This window comes from Stenella coeruleoalba, assembly GCF_951394435.1.
Source record: "Stenella coeruleoalba genome assembly, chromosome: 4".
NCBI classification, from domain to species: domain Eukaryota; kingdom Metazoa; phylum Chordata; class Mammalia; order Artiodactyla; family Delphinidae; genus Stenella; species Stenella coeruleoalba.
Window position 1 is genome coordinate 82,403,184 of NC_137149.1, and position 18,465 is coordinate 82,421,648.

Below are 18,465 nucleotides of genomic sequence, written 5' to 3' on the forward strand. Positions count from 1 at the left end.
TATGAATATTTCTACTCTTTTATTTATAAGTCCCTGAACATGAAATGTATATAAAAATATATGTACATTTTAAATATTTTTCTATCTACTGTCAAATAATTTTCCAGTGTGGTTTTTACTAATTTATGCATTTGAGCAGTGCATGCAACTATTTCCCTTCACACTCTAAAATACTAATATTGCTATTTTTAATTGCTGTAAATATTGATTTAATGTGCTCTTTAATTAGAACAAACTTAATTTAAAACACTTTAGTCAAAATACCACAAGATTTGACTTCTTCCTACTTCCTCTTTTATTCTTTTATATTATTCGCTGTCCATATTTTTAGTCTGTTTCATAAATAGTGGTACTGACATTTGTAATTTCTTGCCCTTAGGACATTTGAATACTCTTACAAGTTTTGGGAATTCCCATTATGCCCCTTGGACATGGCAATCTGAAAGGGGAATGTTCTTCTTATTTTCATTTTTTGCCAGACAAGATATTGGTAGCCTAGGCTTATGTAAGTAGTCTTTCTTGCCAACAACTTAGTTTCTTGATTGAATGACTCCATTGAAAAGAGAGAGGAAACTGTAATATTCAAAGGTGTCTAGCAAGGGCAACGACATCCATTGGTAGTGGTGATGCACAGGAGTGGGGAAGTGCCTTGACTGATTGTTCTTAATTATTAATTTCCACAGACATGCTAGATTTGGTCCTATATAAAATCTATTTCTCCAGGCTTTAGTGACCCTTTCTCATCCTCCGTACCTTTAAAATAATTCCACTTTTTTTCTTACTTCTGTCAGAGCTGAATTCTGTTGCTTGTAAGCTAGAACCCTGATGGGAACTGACTACAGTATCCCATTAGGCTCAAAATGGTTCTTGCATATTGCTGTTGTTTGGTACTTTAATGGGGCAAAGCTATTTGTATTCATTAGAAATCCTCTTGGTGAGAGCATTGCATGAACCGTTATGCAATATTTTTGTTAAGCCACTTGGAACTGAGACTGAGACCCTCACTAAATGATTAACATAAGATAAAACAAAAATTATGTTACTCCTAAGAAAGAAAATATGAGACAGAGGGAGAGATTGCTGCCAGTGAGATGGCATAAGGCTATGGAGCTGAACAATTTAATTTTTTCTTATTAAAAACAAAACAAAAGAAAAATTAAATATTAATGTTACTATCAAAATTGGAAATACAGGGCAAGTAGGAGTTGGTACCTATCATAGCAATGTGATTATATAATGACTCAAGATGATTATTCAGAGGTAGACTTATAAGCATATTATTAATAAATACACAAGTAATCCTAAAATAAATTGTGAACCCATAATGTATTATATTTAAGTACGACTTTTCAAGATTTTTGTTTTAGTCACTTATACTCTTTGTTACCATAACAATAACTGAAGCATATCAGAATTAAGTCTTTTCTTTTGGTAGGTTATTTTGTTTAGATTCCTTGTGTGCATTCCACTATCTTTTCAATTATAATTTACTCATTTTGAATTCTTATTTTGAGAGATATATGGCATATGGATAAAAGTTTGGTTAAAAATTGGAATTGGGTGGTATAATCCCTATGGATCAGAGTATAGCATTCTGTTTTCAAAAAAATATTTCCTCTCAGTATAAAAATATCAAATTTTGTATTAATAAGTACTGCTTCAATTGCAAGTGACTGAAACCAACTTTAACTGTGAAAAACAAAAGGAAAAGGGAGGAAAGGGAGATTTATGGTTGCGATACTAGAATATTTCATGAATGAGGGAGAGTTAAGCAAAAAACCTCTGGTCCAGCAAACCTGCAACAGGGAATTTGATAGCCAGAATTAGGGCTAGAGAGCCTTTGTTTGGGTTTTTCCATTGACCTGTGATCTCTACTCCTTGCTGCAGATCTGTTTAATTTTACTTTATTTCTATACATTAGCTTCCTATATGTGAAGAAAATTGAGCTAAACTTTGGCTGGTGATATTCAGAGATTTAGACAGTTTAAGAAACAAACTTCTACCAGACATAGTACACAACAAACAACTTTATGCCTCAGATGTACAATCTAAAAGTTGAAGGTCCCAGCAGTGCCATCCTGAACTTGGAATGTATACCCTTCAGAGGTAGTTTCTGGCACAACATTTTGATCTTCCTCTTCCTCCACAGAGAAATACTTCTCAATCAAGTTTAATGAAGCTTTGTACACAGACTCATTTTCATGGTTTTGTAGAGCTTCAATTTTGTCCAAATCTCCACATTCTTCAATCCTTATACTAAGTTTCTCAGTTTCACCTAGTTTCTCAGCAGTCTGGGAGATATTTTAGATGGCATCCAGAATAACCAGAATAATTTTAGTGTCTTTTGCAGTTAAGAGGTTTATCAACGGTTCTATTATGCCACAATGAACAAGGTATACGATCTGCTCAACTGTTCCACCCCTTGTGTAGTTGGTCACAGCCCATACAGCTTCCTTTTGTGTCCTAAAGTCGGCCTTAGAGAGAACGCCAACAAGGAATGGGACTAATCCATGATTTACTACTTGATGTATCTGGTCCTGGTGGCCAGCTGTGATGTTTGACATTGTCCACGTAGCTTCCTTCTGAATATTAGTTTTGGAGTTTGTTAGCAGGCTGGGAAAGATGGCAAGTACTCCTGCATCTATTACAACCTGAGTCTGTTCATCTGTCCCAGTGACAATATTCCCTATGGCTCTTAGCACGAGAGTCACAATTGGCAATTCAGTAGCACCTGAAAGCTTCACAAGTTGGGGTACAACCCCAGTTTTCACAACCATTTCAATCCATTCATTTGGACCATTGGTAAGGTAGGAAATAGCCCAGCAGGCACCAGCTAAAATTTCTGGATCATGGTGATGCAGGAGACGAACTAAAGTAGGAAGAATTTGCTCAACAACATCTAAGGCGGGTTGCAGTATTCTTCTTGCGACAAAGATTTGAAAGTGTCCAGGTAAGACTATGTAAGTAACCACATGCTAAAAATGACAAGTCAGGAACCGCCAAAAGTGCCAACAGTGGGTCAACTGCACCATGCTTGATAACCAAGTCTTGGAAGACCGAGCCATCACCTGCAATGTTTCCTAGAGTCCGTACAGCTTGTTCACTGATGTGAGCGTGGGGAGATGTCAACAGGGAAATGAATACTGGGATAGCACCTCCATCTACCACAGCCTTGGTCTGTTCTGATGTCGCAGAAGCAATGTTAGTGAGGGCCCAAGCAGATTCAAACTGAATGGGACTACAATCAGCTCTGCCCAAGAAGGACACAAATTTTGGAATCAAACCAGCCCGGATTATGCTGACTATAGGGGGCTGTTTTTCCCTGGAAAGCAGTTTCCTAGCAGCTTGAGTAGCTTGGAGCTGGCTTTCCAAATTGTTGCTATTTATGCCTTTGACAATGTCATCAACAGACCGATTTACAGTGCCCTGGTTGTTGCGGTTTTCCTGCAGTGGAAAGCAGCATCATCTGGAAAAGAGCTGACATTTCTCCTTTTCAGCATCTGGTCACCCTTCTTAGCTTTCCTGAGCTCCACATTAACTTCTATTCGGCGCCGCCTCATTTCTGGACTGTCTTTCCCCTTGTTCTTGAATCTTTTAAGGCGGGCAGATGGTGAATTACCATTCTCATTGGTTGACATTGTTATGAGACAAAGGGAGAAAGCTACACAGCCTGCTCAAGCTTCCACAGGAGGTGGTGCAGGACGCACAGGCTACGGATCAACTGCGCTCAAATCGTCCACCATGGTCGGCCTGAGGACAGTGTCTTGGCTATTTTAAATAGTGCTGCTATGAATACTGAGGTTCATATATCTTTTCAAATTATGATTTTCTCTGGATATATTCCCAGGAGTGGGATTGCTGGATCATATGGCAGTTCAATTTTTAGTGTTTTAAGGAACCTCCATACTATTCTCCCTGATGGTTGTACCAATTTTCATTCCCACCAACAATGTAGGAGGGCTCCCTTTGCTCAACACCCTCTCCAGCATTTATTCTTTGTAGACTTTTTGATGATGGCCGTTCTGACCGGTGTGAATACCTCATTGTAGTTTTGATTTGCATTTCTCAGATAATTAGTGATGCTGAGCATTTTTCATGTGCTTTTTAGTTATCTGTATGTCTTCTTTGGAGAAATGTCCATTTAGATCTTCTGTCCGTTTATAGGTTGGGTTGCTTGGTTTTTTTGACAAACAGCTGCATGAGCTGTTTGTATATTTTGGAAATTTATCCCTTGTTGGTCACTTTGTTTGCAAATATTTTCTCCCATTCTGTGGGTTGTCTTTTCATTTTGTTTATGATTTCCTTTGCTATGCAGAAGCTTTTAAATTTATTTAGGTCCCATTTGTTCATTTTTGTTTTTATTTTCATTACTCTAGGAGGTGGATCAAAAAAGATAATGCTGTGATTTATGTCAAAGAGTGTTCTGCCTGAGTTTTTCTCTAAGAGTTTATAATGTCTGGCCTTATATTTAGGTCTTTGGTCCATTTCAAGTTTATTTTTGTGCATGGTGTTAGTGTTCTAATTTTAATTTTTTACATGTAGCTGTCCAGTTTTCCCAGCACCGCTTACTGAAGATACTCTCTTTTCTCCATTGTGTATTCTTGCCTCCTTTGTTGTAGATTAGTTGAACATAGAAAGGAAAAATATATTCTAATACTCAACAAAAGAAATACTCATTTTAGATTTCAACAGAAAGTCATCCGTATTTTTTAGTTAATGAGTAAAACCATTTGTATATGTAAACTTCTTCACATATTTTTAACATCTTTATTGGAGTATAATTGCTTTAAAATGGTGTGTTAGTTTCTGCTTTATAACAAAGTGAATCAGCTATACATATACATATATCCCCATATCTCCTCCCTCTAGCGTCTCCGTCCACCCTCCCTATCCCACACCTCTACGTGGTCACAAGGCACCGAGCTGATCTTCCTGTGCTATGCGGCTGCTTCCCAGTAGCTATCTATTTTACGTTTGGTAGTGTGTATATGTCCATGCCACTCTCTCACTTTGTCCCAGCTTACACTTCCCCTTCCCCGTATCCTCAAGTCCATTCTCTAGTAGGTCTGCATCTTTATTCCCGTATTGCCCCTAGGTTCTTCATGACCATTTTTTCTTTTTTTTAGATTCCACATATATATGTTAGCATACAGTATTTGTTTTTCTCTTTCTGATTTACTTCACTCTGAATGACAGTCTCTAGGTCCATCCACCTCACTACAAAAAACTCAGTTTCATTCCTTTTTATGGCTGAGTAATATTTCATTGTATATATGTGCCACATCTTCTTTATCCATTCATCTGTTGATGGACATTTAGGTTGCGTCCTGGCTACTGTAAATAGAGCTGCAATGAACATGGTGGTACATGACTCTTTTAGAATTATGGTTTTCTCAGGGTATGTGCGCAGTAGTGGGATTGCTAGGTCGTATGGTAGTTCTATTTTTAGTATTTTAATGAACCTCCATACTGTTATCCATAGTGGCTGTATCAATTTACATTCCCAACAATAGTGCAAGAGAGATCCCTTTTCTCCACACCCTCTCCAGCATTTATTGTTTGTACATTTTTTGATGATGGCCATTCTGACCAGTGTGAGATAATACCTCATTGTAGTTTTGATTTGCATTTCTCTAATGATTAATGTTGTTGAGCATTCTTTCATGTGTTTGCTGGCAATCTGTATATCTTCTTTGGAGAAATGTCTATTTAGGTCTTCTGCCCATTTTTGGATTAGGTTGTTTGTTTTTTTGATATTGAGCTGCATGAGCTTCTTGTAAATTTTTGAGATTAATCCTTTGTCAGTTACTTTGTTTGCAAATATTTTCTCCCATTCTGAGGGTTGTCTTTTTGTCTTGTTTATGGTTTGCTTTGCTGTGCAAAAGCTTTTGAGTTTGATTAGGTCCCATTTGTTTATTTTTGTTTTTATTTCCATTTCTTGAAGAGGTGGCTGAAAAATGATCTTGCTGTGATTTATGTCATAGAGTGTTCTGCCTATGTTTTCCTCTAAGAGTTTGATGGTGTCTGGCCTTACATTTAGGTCTTTAATCCATTTTGAGTTTATTTTTGTGTATGGTGTTAGGGAGTGTTCTAATTTCATTCTTTTACATGTAGCTGTCCAGTTTTCCCAGCACCACTTATTGAAGAAGCTGTCTTTTCTCCATTGTATATTCTTGCCTCCTTTATCAAAGATGAGGTGACCATGTGTGTGTGGGTTTATCTCTCAGCTTTCTATCCTGTTCCATTGATATATATTTCTGTTTCTGTTCCAGTGTCTTGATTACTGTAGCTTTGTAGTATAGTCTGAAGTCTGGCAACCTGATTCCTCCAGCTCTGTTTTTCGTTCTCAAGATTGCTTTGGCTATTTGGGGTCTTTTGTGTACCATACAAATTGTGAAAATTTTTGTGCTAGTTCTGTGAAAAATGTCAGTGGTAATTTGATAGGGATTGCATTGAATCTGTAGATTGCTTTGGGTAGGAGAGTCATTTTCACAATGTTGATTCTTCCAACCCAAGAACATGGTATATCTCTCCATCTATTTATATCACCTTTAATTTCTTTCATCAGTGTCTTATAATTTTCTGCATACAGGTATTTAGTCTCCTTAGGTAGGTTTATTCCTAGATATTTTATTCCTTCTGTTGCAATGGTAAATTTGAGTGTTTTCTTAATTTCACTTTCAGATTTTTCATCATTAGTGTATAGGAATGCAAGAGATTTCTGTGTATTAATTTTGTATCCTGCTACATTACCAAATTCATTGATTAGCTCTAGTAGTTTTCTGGTAGCATCTTTAGGATTCTCTACGTATAGTATCATGTCATCTGCAAACAGTGACAGCTTTACTTCTTCTTTTCCAATTTGGATCCCTTTTATTTCTTTTTCTTCTCTGATTGTTGTGGCTAAAACTTCCAAAACTATGTTGAATAATAGCGGTGACAGTGGGCAACCTTATATTGTCCCTGATCTTACTGGAAATGACTTCAGTTTTTCACCATTGAGGACGATGTTGGCTGTGGGTTTGTCATATATGACCTTTATTATGTTGAGGAAAGTTCCCTCTATGCCTACTTTCTGCAGGGTTTTTATCATAAATGGGTGTTGAATTTTGTCAAAAGCTTTCTCTGCATCTCTAGAGATGAGCATATGGTTTTTCTCCTTCAATTTGTTAATAGCATATATCACATTGATGGAGTTGCGTATATTGAAGAATCCTTGCATTCCTGGGATAAACCCCACTTGATCATAGTGTATGATCCTTTTAATGTGCTGTTGGATGCTGTTTGCTAGTATTTTGTTGAGGATTTTTACATCCATGTTCATCAGTGATACTGGCCTGTAGTTTTCTTTCTTTGTGACATCTTTGTCTGGTTTTGGTATCAGGGTGATGGTGGCCTCGTAGAATGAGTTTGGGAGTTTTCCTCCCTCTGCTGTATTTTGGAAGAGTTTGAGGATAGGTGTTAGCTCTTCTCTAAATGTTTGATATAATTCGCCTGTGAACTTCTTCACATTTTATTCTCTTATTTGAGTGGCCAGGAACTCACTCATTTGGGTTCAGCCAAACTTCAGGTTATTAACATAAACTGCCAGGTTCCTCACACAATTGTTAAATTATGTAAGTTTATTCATTATGTGTTCATGTACTTTTGTTCCAAGTGTTTGATGGAAATATATGATTAAATCTTAAGGGAATAAAGGAGATTAATTCTATACCAGAAATGAGCAAACTTTAAAAAAGAAATCAACACAAAAACAAAACAATCCCAACAACAATGCCTTATAATTAGTATCCTTTTTTGGAATAGAAAAGATCATGTAAATATTTATGTTTAGAATTACATATTATATCCTTAGAATTAGAATTTATGGTTCTGAGATACAGAGGAAAACAAACTATCGAACAAAAACATTTTGCTTCACTTAGGTTTAACAATTATATTTTGTAGCACTAGTGGCTGATTCAGATTGTGGATATAAAGTGATTTAAATTAAGATCTCAAGAAATTGGAGATTAGAATTTCTTTGGTAAATATCACAGCTCTGTAATATATTCTCTTGTCTCACAATGAAGAAAGGTATTGAATTATTTTCTCTCTCAAGTCAGGTTCAGTCAAGTGGCTTTATGAAAGACCAGACAAATTTTGATATTTGTCCCCTGCAGTCTGCTTACAGAGCCAGGATGGGTAGTTTCATGAAGACTTTGTGAAGGACAGAACCAGGAGAGCTATATTCATGAGGAATCCTCCCAGAGTTTGTTGGGGCACAAAATTATGAGATCTTTCTCTCAGGGACTAAAAATGGGGATGGAGACCAGATATTTTTAAATCTTTCTCAACTGACTGCCTTGAGGAGGCGTGGACCCTCTCAGAAGAGTTACAGGAGGGATTTTAAGTGGCCATATGGTGCAAGTATGACTTCTCTTAAGTGAAATACAGATGAGGGATCCCCAGTAGAGAACAGTCTCTGGAAAGTCCACAAAGCTTTCCACAAGAGATAGTTTGATTACCCACTAAACTTAGAGGATGTCAGTGATAGATCATGATAGTACTAGTCAACTAGACCTGACCTGGCTACTGCTACAACACTGGAATACTCATAAACCATGTTTAGCAAGTTGGAGAGATTGTGAGGAAAAGAAGCATAAGACTAGGGAAAATTAGAAAGAAAATCAATTGTACTCACTTCAGGTGTCCTGTTAGAGCAGGTTAGGTCAGAAGGAGAATATAAGTTGAACTTGAAATATGATTCAGAAATATGATTCAGAGTTTGCCTATTATGTAGTATATTATTAGTCAGGTTTCTCCAGAGAAACAGAACAATAGGATGTGCATGTGTGTGTATATGTGTGTATATGTAGATAGATGGATAGATAGATACAGATAGGTTGATAGATACAGAGATAGATATATAGAGAGAGATTTTAAGAAATTGGCTCATGTGATTGTAGAGGCTGCCAAATCCAAAATCTTCAGGCCAAGCTAGCAGACTAGAGATCCAGGGAAGACTTGCAGTATGAGTCCAAAGGCAGTCAGCTGGTAGAATTCCCTTTTCCTTTAGGGAGCTCAGTCTCTTTTGCATTAAAGCCTTCAACTGATTGGATTAGGCTGTCAACTGAAAACAATGTACCACATGAACTGTGAGCTTCAGTTTTATTTGGGAACCTTACTGAGGACTATAGCCTGGGAGAAGCCTCTCAGATAGCTCTGAGGAACTGCTCTGAAGAGATAGGGAGGGGCTAGTATATACATATGAATTTTTTGGCTGGGTCATACATGTAGTCAAGCATAAAAATATTACTTCTAATCACAATGAACAGATACCTCAAGTCAATCATTTTAGTGCTCTTTTAAGTATTGGAAGATACAAGAATCTGAGGTCATTGAAATTCTTTTTTGGAATTTGAATCTGAACTATCTGAACTATTTAGGGGTCCCTATATGCAAAACACAGAACACTTCATCTTGAATTCCTTTCAGGGTATACTGTATGACAGGAACTACAATGGCTAATGACTTGATGGCAAGCAACATTCTTTGTTTTACAAGACCCACACACATGATGAAGGGTAGTCTGCTCTACTCAAAGTCTACTGGCTTAAATGTTAATCTTATCTAAAAATAATACATTCAAAGAAAAATCTAGACTGGCATTTGACCAAATATCTATGTATCATGGCCTAGCCAAGTTGACACATAAAATTAATCATTACATATAGGCAGATATTTTAATCATTAAAATAAATGTATTTTGAACTAAGTATAATTAGATAATTTTACTATATAAAAGTAAAAAGAAAAGTCATGGGATTAACCTTTCATCAATGAGATTAGAAAAATTAGCTCTATATGCAAAATCTGTTGGGGGAAATAATTATTTTGCTTAAATCAAGTCTTAAGATAATACAATGTAAGAATGGTAGCAAAGTGAAGAAAACTCCCTCTTTCTTTCTCTCTCTCTCGGCTATTACTGATACAAATTAGGGAAAAATAAACTCTTATCTTCTTCAGGAAAAATAGTCTCATATTCAATCTAAATTCCATTCTGATGAACCTAAAAAACAGTCAATTAAAAGTCATGAGAACCAATTTAACCATTTTACATTTTTTTACTCTACTCTCCTAGTTTCCTAGTTTTGTTTCTTCAAATTCTTCGTCTTTTCAGACTCAGGAACTACTTCCATCTGCAAGTTATCAATAGATAAACATGCTGACATTTCTTAGTGAAAATAGAATCAATCAAAAGAGATATTCCACACATTCCTTCTACCCATGAATAAGTAAATTTTGCTTTCATCTAAATTGTTTTAACTACTGTTAGGATGGGGTAAACTCTTATACTCCTTTCTAAAACCAACCTCCTTTGTAAACTAGATCTCATCCCTTCTTGCATAACAAAGGTAGTGCTCCAGGTAGTTTACCCTTCCTCATCCATCATTTTGTTTCTCAAGTGTATCATTCTTAGAACAAATTCTATAGATATAATAGCAAAAGATTCTATAACATCTCTTATTTACAAAAAAATGTCTTGACCTCACATTCCCCTTCAGTAACTATCTCATTTTTCCTTCTTTCTTGAAACCAAACTCCTAAATAAACATAGCCTTACTCACTGACTCCATTTCTTTACCTCTAATTATTTCCTAAATTCACTCTAATCAGACTTTCATACCTACCAGTTCAAAGAAACCTTTTATCAAGGTCACAAGTAGAACAATCTTTGACTCTCTCTTTTTCTTTCACCCCACATCCAAGTCATGTTAATAGCCAATACGTTTTTTCCTTAAAATTTACACACACACACACACACACACACACACACACACACACACATACATAAACACATATACAATCAAATCATGCCCTGCACTGTAGCACAATCTAATCTATGTCACTTGGACTATTTCAGTATTCTCTTAAGTGTTCTCCCTGCTTCCAACATGCAGTCTCCATACAGGCGAAACTATGGTCGGATGCTAAGCAACTTATTCTGATAAAGAGGGAGTAGAGTGACATGAGGAAACTTCCCCAGGCTGCGCATGCCCAGACTACACAGGCTTATAACCTATAGTAAACCCAAACTCATTATACCATCACTATAATAAAATCTGCATGTGGTTTTGCCCCTTCCCCCGCCCGTGGCCTTTTCTTAGTGAATCAAGGGTAAGGGCATGCACAATAATGAACTTGTTACGTAACTCTGGACTGTCAATCGAATAATGATCCCCTGTCGCTCACCCATGATCGCACCCCACCTCCTCGATGAACATTTCTTATAAATGCCCTTAAGCCTGTACAGGAGGGCTAGTTTCACTTAACAGAAACAGCCCGCTCTCCCTCTGAGAGTGTAACCATGCTTTAATAAACTTTACTTTGCGCTTAAGCCCGAAGTGGTAGTCTGCAATTCTTTGCTTGCTATCACAAGGACCGAGATTGCTGGTCTGCGTCTTCTGTTGACCTCCTGGATCGGAGCTATTTGATACAACGCACGCCAATCCTGTAACATCTCCAGTGGTCTATAGAGCTACATATAATCTCCCCACCACATATATGGTTCTCTAACTTCATTTTCAACCTTCATCTCTGTAGTTTATTCTCTTCCAGTACTATTTACTTCCTTTATGGGCACCAAACACACCAAGGATGTTCCTATTTCAAGTCCTCTGCACTTGCTTTTTCCTCTCCCTGAAACCTCCCCATGCCTCCATGTGGGAGATGCTCACTCTGACACTTCTTTCTGTTATCTGAACTATTGTGACTTTGTCACAGAGGCTCTGCCTGATCACTCTCTATAAAATAGTCAGACTTACCCAAGATGCCCTGTCCCTCTTACCAGGCATCACATAACTATAAAGTACACATGATTTATTTGTTTATTTCTTACTCCACCTGAATGTGAGACCCAGGATGTCAAGAACTTTATCTGTTTTGTGGAATGACTTAGTCCCTGCACCAAGAATATTACCTAACACTCAGTAGATGTTCAATAAATATTGTCAAAATAATGGACAGATGGATAAATTAATGGACAAATGATAATTATATTGTGGTATCAGAGATTAGAACCTTTATACTGTTCCACAGACCAAACATGAAGGAGTAATTTCTTCTAAAAACACTTGTGCATTTGAAACGGAGGATATTATCCCAATTACAGGATAAAGCTCAAGGATAAAGCAAGATTCCAGATAAAAGCTGGTTTACTATGGCTTTATGCATACAGATCTTAGCCTCACAGGCTTACCAGTGCTGGGCCAGGAGACAAATTATTTTAAGCTTTGAGGTAGCATAGAAATAGCAAAGAGAGTTAGTGGGACTGAAGTGGGCAGAGGGCTTGCAGCAAGGGAAATTCCATTGAGATCTTCATGGATAGATGATGGAGGTGAAGGAGTTGGGCACAAGAGGTGATGGATTTCTCAGAGAATCTCTTCAGGAGTTAATAGTATTAAGAAGAGCTGAGACACTTTTTCTTCCAGTTTTGGCACAATAAAACAATTTTTCCAAGATATAGGATGAAATTAGTGGTGACTGACTTTACATTTTCTTCCTTTTCTCACTGTTAAATTTCAAAACTCTTCAGAGTTCAGAGGCATGGTTTGTGGGGATGTTTCTAATTGGCTTAATGGAAGCCTCAAAAATCTGTTTATAGATGTAGTGTTAATAGATTTTATGAAAGTATAAAGATATCCATTTAAAACTACTATTTATATTTTATCTCATGACAACTAGTATATATCTGTTGCTCAATTTGCTTTTTGATAGAGTTTGCTTAAGTTAAAAATATTACCCTTTATACTAGGGAATGATTTGGTATTTCCTTGTTTGTCCCCTTTCTAAACCCAGTGATTATTTTTTTTGTAATAAACTTAGAATTAGTCATATATATGTCATTTAATTATTTTGATAAAGTATTGAAATTATAATTATTATCAAGCACAGAATCCTCTGCAGGTTTGAATGAGAGACATTAGATCAAGCTATCCCAAAGATAAAGAAAAAAATTTGCAGGAGTTTAGAAGACAATCAACCTGAAATACATATGTCCTTACAAATATTATATTTTTCCACAAAAATAAGATGGCTAGGTAGGGTTTTTTTTGTTTAGCTAAACAGTTAGCTATTTTACTCACATACATGTAGTTGATTGAATAGGAAATATTAGTATAATTTTCACCAGATATTTTTCAGTATGATTAAATATATGAAGTAATACAGCTCCCTCAGCTTTATAAATAGTATTTTCTCAATTATACTGAAAACAAGGGAGTTATAAACATATCACACCATTCTAGCCATTCTTTAGGGATAGCAAGGCTGTCATCTTGAAAACTAAACAGGATTTTATACAGAGTAGTTTGATTTCATAACAGCAGAGACTAATGGAACATTTTAGGAATGAAATCTGTCTAAATAAATGAGCTTCTTCATCTTCAAATCTACACAAAAACCCCAGCCCATATCAGACAAAAATTAAAGTTGTGTGTAGGGGGAAGGGAAGATTATGATTCATTCCATTTTCATTGATTAATAGATTTCTCATTTTTGCCAGGAGATAGCTGCAAAATTGCAATCTATATGAGTAATTAATTGGATAGTCTTGTTATTTTTCTATCTAACAGGAATGAGTAAGTGACACCGAAGTTTAGGTGGGATAAATAGACTTCTTTTTATCATCTTGCTAACATTTCCCCACTATTTTCTTTTCAATTAACATGTAAATGAAAGTAGCCTCCCTAGTGCTACAAAACAGATTTTATAACAGAAAAGAAAGGGATTTTGCACATATCTGGTGTGCATTAGAAACACTGTAATTTTTATAACTTAGAGAAAATAAAGGTGATATTATATATTCCCCATTTTAATACAAAGATCTAAGAGCAGATCAATAAAATTGACTTATGTTACATTCATTTAGAAATATTATAATATAGAAATATTCTGACTATTTTCTTTCATTTAATAGAATTATATAGAGCATTTTAATCTAAAATATTTTCTTGAAAACTTTGTTGATGAAGTGTTGATAGAAAATTGCTGTTACAATATATGGTAAGTATTTGCTGATTTACTTTATAAAGGACACTTTATAAAAATATTTGATGAGGAGGCTCCATAGAAAATCAACTAGCTAATAATAATTTATTGTATTTAATCATTTTCCATTAAAAGATATACCTGGGGCCTGTGTATAAATGTGTTTTATTATACTCATTTATTATACTTTGTCAGTTTCTCATATTAAATATACACACAAGATATAACATAGTATTGTAGGTCAATTATACTTCAAAATCAAACACACAAACTCATGGGAAAAGAGATCATATTTGTGGTTATCAGAAGCGTGGGGGAAGAGGAGGGGGAATTGGATGAAGGTGGTCAAAAGGTCAAATTTCCAGTTATAAGACAAATAAGTACTAGGGATGTAATGTACAATATAATAAATATAATTACTTCTGTATGTTATATATGAAAGTTGTTAAGAGAGTAAATCCTGAGTTCTCATTACAAGGAAAAAATAATTTTCTTTCTTTTTCTTTCATTTTGTATCTGTATGAGATGATGGATGTTCACTAAACTTACTGAGGTACTCATTTCATGATATATGTAAATCACATCACTATGCTGTACTCCTTAAACTTATACAGTTCTGTATGTCAATTATATCTTAATAAAACTGGAAGAAAAAAAATATATGTACTACAGATCTATAGTTAGTATGCATATTCTATGTTATAATTACCAGTATTCTAGGGTTACTTGGCTAGACACAGTTGAAAATCATTTGTCAAGATTAAGATGAATCTTTAAGTGGAAACTTTAAAAAATACTGTCTTTTTGAAATATTAACAGTAAATATATATTTATAATAAATATTTCTATTAATGAAATGTACCCAACAAACAAAACCAAAATCTGATGATGCTTGATGTTCTTGAGAATGAATCAAACCTACTTTTTTATTTTTAATATTTTCCAGGTTGCATGACCTACACCTATATGCATTAATATGTGTAGAAATTATAAAAAACTTGGGGCCATATTTAAAAGGATGAAGATGCCAAAGGATGAATACTTATTTGTAACAAAACTGAATCACAAGACTAGCCAAAACATTAAAACAAATTATGGCTATAAATACAGTAGTAGATGTTCTGAGGTTAGAGATCTAGATTAAAAATTGGAACAATGGGGGTCTGGATTTATTTTATGCCTGAGCCACACTACCAAATAACAGACCCTAAATAAATATGTTTCAAAAGTGAATGGATGAAAGTTTGCAGATTTATTTTCTCATATATTAATGTATAATAAAATTCCAAAATCATATTATTTTATACCTGCTATTTTTTCCTGTTAATAGTTGTGGGAGCTAATAAAATATGTATAGGATACATTTGTAAATGTTGAAAAACAGATTTTATCCATAAACCACTTCTATTATTTGTTAAAAAAAAACACTCAAGTTAACATGTTGAAGTTGATATATGCAGCAGATTTACCATAAGAATTTTCTTGTATTACAGGTGGGCTATACAAAATATAAAAAGAAATAATAAGAAAATTTTGTGTCACGTATTGGAAAGTCACTGAGGGACTATTAGGACTGTGGATAAGGGCTCTGGCATTAATATTCTCAAACATAAATATAACAAAAAAGAGATCTGAACAGTACTTGACTAAAAAGCATCCTGGGACTTTTCATTTAGACAAGCAAAGAAGAGGAAACATTCAAATATAGAAAGAATTGAGGTTTTAGGAACTGGACCAACTCTTGGACTGACCCTTATGCTGTATAAGTCTTAATTCCATTTTGTCACCTTTTGATTTTGTACTTTCGATTGATTTTTTTGTGCTTGATTTATATCCAATAGGTTTAATACAGTAGAGAATAACGGACATTATGGCTAGCAGTCAATATGAGAAGTAAGACAGATGACAGTACAATTCATTGTGGTGATAAAAAACATAACTGAGATAAGGATCCAACTTAAAATTAAAGTAGTTTGAGACTATGGGCATGGGGAGAAAGACAGGGAGAGCCAAGCAGGCTTCCAGGATCAAATAAAGAAGGCTGGGGTTCAGGGCAAGGCTCTATTGTTAAGGAAAAGTAGAACATAAATCAGAAAAAAACTAGCGGGTATAAGAAATAGATCATAAGAAACATACCATTAACCTTCAGCGAGAAGAAGAGGAATCATTTAAAAAATATGTCAAAAAGAACTTCATCCAGAATTTTAAAGACATACTGGACCGTGTAGGATGTTGGGGTCAAATCTACTCTTCTGAATATTCCTTCCCAGTTTATTTTCCAAGATTAGCTACAGTAACAAATATTTTTCATCCTGTATTTCATTACTTATAAAGTAAGAACATTATAAGACAATCTGTATTCATCTTAGTATTTCCCTTTATACCTGCCTCCATATTAGTAGTTTCCAAACCCTATCTCATATGACTGCCTCTATGGTGACTCTGTGTCACCTCTGGGAGAAAGGCCAGGGTCAACTGAGCAGAACTCTAGACAGCCAGCCAAATGCTTTAGTCAGAGCAGCCCTGCATTTATCTGCTTAGCATCCTTGATTAAGAAAAGTAGAGAAATTCACCTGTGTATGAAGATTTAAGTATTGTTATTTAACAAGCAGAATATTTTTTGTTTTTGTTTTTTTTGTGGTACGCGGGCCTCTCACTGTTGTGGCCTCTCCCATTGCTGAGCACAGGCTCCAGATGTGCAGGCTCAGCGGCCATGGCTCACGGGCCCAGCCGCTCCGCGGCATGTGGGATCTTCCCAGACCGGGGCACGAACCCGTGTCCCCTGCATCGGCAGGCTGACTCTCAACGACTGTGCCACCAGGGAAGCCCCTAAGCAGAATATTTGAATTCAGGGTATATTTGGTGATATTAATTGACAGTAGCCTTCTTTTTTTAAACTAACAGGAGTCAGAAATTTTGTAAGACTGTGTGAGTTTTCATACAGCATCAGGAAGGAACCTTGTTCAATGAACACATTTAATGGGACAAGAAAAGAAAAAAAAATACTTTGTTTTAAATTACAGCCAATAAAAATTGTCTGTGTTAATATGTATCTATATTACACTAGATAATTTTCATTCTTAAAAACTTTTTCTAAAATTAGTGGCAAAAACCCTTAAATGGCCTAAAAGACCCTTATCTGTTCCTTGCTCTCTCCGTAGCTTGATTGTGTGTTGTACTGACATTGATACCTATATGCCAGCCAGGCTGTCTTCTTTCCCTTTTTTCAAAGGTACCATCTTCAAAATGTGGCTTCAGAAGTCACCCCAGTGACCATGTATGGCTCTTGAGACATTTAGATATGTGATCTAACCTTCACACAAACACACACACAGAAACACATATACTTCTGCTGGGGTGATAAGCAAGTTAATGCATCCCATCAGGGGGATTGACACTTGGCTCCACCTACCTGCTAATTACAAAAAATGAGATTATGGTTTTAGTAAAATATTTAAATTAAGAAAAAACCCTGCTATATGGGTTTATTTTCAAGTGTGAGGTGTGCACACTCAAAAGATCAGTAGTAAAGCTTTAAACCTTTCGGAATTGATTTTGAAATAAGCAGTGCAATCAGTTTAAATTGTGGTTGTTAATAAATGATGACCACAATGACCACTATTATTTGTTATTTTAGAGGAAGAAAATGCTTCTAAGGATGGAGATGTGTCTATATCATAAGGAATTAAAAGAAAAAAAGCGGAAAAAAATTTGATTACTATTAGAAATGCAGTCAAAATGAATGTCTTTCAGGAAAGAAGTATCAGTATCAGGCTACAGCAAAAATTGAGAAAGCATGAAAGAAACTCAACATATGTCTCTCAAAGGACATTAAAAGAGGAGATAAATGTAATGGATGTTACAGCTGCCCAGATGTTACTTAAAACAATCATGTGATAATCAAAGATTAGACTATATCATTTAAAGAATTTGGAAAATATTTAGAGGACAGACAAAATTGTCTAAAGTAATGGAGAGTAAGTGCCACAAGAGTCCAATGTTTCTTATTTATTTAAATTATCTGTTTATGTCATCCATTCTGGGATCGTATACAACTTACCAAACCCTAATATACCCTCAATTTCTTTTATATTTTTTCAATGATTTGATATTAATTTTAATTTATAATATATTGCTTTCTAAATATCAGCTTTAACATCATCATCAATCAAACCACAGCTTTCACTATTTTAATGATATTTTAAAATTCCTGCTTTGATTTGAACTATGATAGCTATGATTAAAGTTTCCGTTAATGGATTATCATAGACATTTTGGCAATAAGAGAATAAAAGTGTATATATTGGCAATTTTATGTAATTTTTATATTATAAAAAACTAATAAATGATGATTAAAGGGAGGCCATCAATAAGGAAATTATTTAGATAGGTTCATGCTAGCCTTCTATTTTTTTTCCTGAAAATATTTATAAA

At 35.2% G+C, this 18,465-nt stretch overlaps 1 pseudogene across 1 annotated transcript; it reads right to left on the reverse strand.

Annotated features, from left to right (window-relative positions):
- Positions 1-2,020: 2,020 nt before the first annotated feature.
- Positions 2,021-3,638, reverse strand: LOC307185681 (importin subunit alpha-1-like; annotated as a pseudogene). The gene has a single exon. The product of its transcript is annotated as an importin subunit alpha-1-like (transcript).
- Positions 3,639-18,465: the final 14,827 nt, after the last annotated feature.